Source organism: Pteropus vampyrus, unplaced genomic scaffold (assembly GCF_000151845.1).
Source record: "Pteropus vampyrus isolate Shadow unplaced genomic scaffold, Pvam_2.0 Scaffold997, whole genome shotgun sequence".
Classification (NCBI taxonomy): Eukaryota; Metazoa; Chordata; class Mammalia; order Chiroptera; family Pteropodidae; genus Pteropus; species Pteropus vampyrus.
Genome location: NW_011889778.1, coordinates 17519 through 18616, shown reverse-complemented (window position 1 = coordinate 18616; position 1098 = coordinate 17519).

Genomic DNA, 1098 nt, shown 5'->3' with positions numbered 1-1098 from the left:
ATCTTCAATCTCCCTATCCAGGATGCTACACGTCTGCATTTATTATATCTAGATTTGCATCTCCAGTTGGAGCATAGAAACACCACCAGCATTAGCAACACCCCAGGTTCATCCTGTCTTTTTACTTGGCTTATAACATCTTGTCAGCATGGGTTGTAATCACAAGGCAGGTAATCTCAGTGAGATAGCAAGATGGTGCCTTGGTATATCCCCCGACTGGCATTCCGGCTGTACAAGGAACAATGACCATGGAGACACGAAGTTCAAAGGAAGGAGATCCAACTCCGGTAACTTGTTTCATCTGCCATTAGATACGGTGGTGGCTGGAATCCTAAATTGCAGCTTCTCTTGCTAATTATAACAGTAGCTTCAACGCCAGTACAAACTGGAAGTTCCCCTTTCCCAGACCTCGGCTGCATTCGATCTCATGCTTTCATGTACTTAATTTAGGGCACGAAGAGCCTCAAGCCCACACACTTCGGTAATTTTGCATGGTCGTTGGTAGGTGTGAGTGGAGGACAGAAATGGTAGGATTTAACCTATGAGTAGTGGGGAGAAACTAAGGCTTGGGGAAAACATGCTGTTATGTGGCTTGGACAGAAAGGAGATGGAGAAAGGAGAGCAGAGAAGTTCTTGTGAGAGAGGCAGAAAGAGAACCTTGACCCTGGATTCACAGAGTACAAGAAATGGTGAAATCAAATGCTCTCTGCATAGTGGCAGCTGGTACATGGGAAGTGTCACAGTGTGCATGCATTTGCCAGTGGTGGCATCTGTTATCAGTGTGGATCTCTCATGTGGGTCATGTCCTCAGCCTCACCAGACACGGTGGCCTGGGACTGGCTGTCGTTGTGTCAGAAGCCATGGATGCAGAAGGCACAGTCGGTGAAAGAGGAAGTCGGACAGGGCAAAGAGCCCGCCCGCATCATATCCCAGGCGAACGGGACAGGGATATGTCAACGTCCTGCTGAGCACATACAGGAGTCACTGTGTGGACCAGGGCTAGCTCATGGTCTGTGACTCATGAGGTTGCACAGGGCCCCACCCTCAAAGGACCCCGTAAATGATGTAGCCTATCTTGTCATGAAGGAATCCATCCTT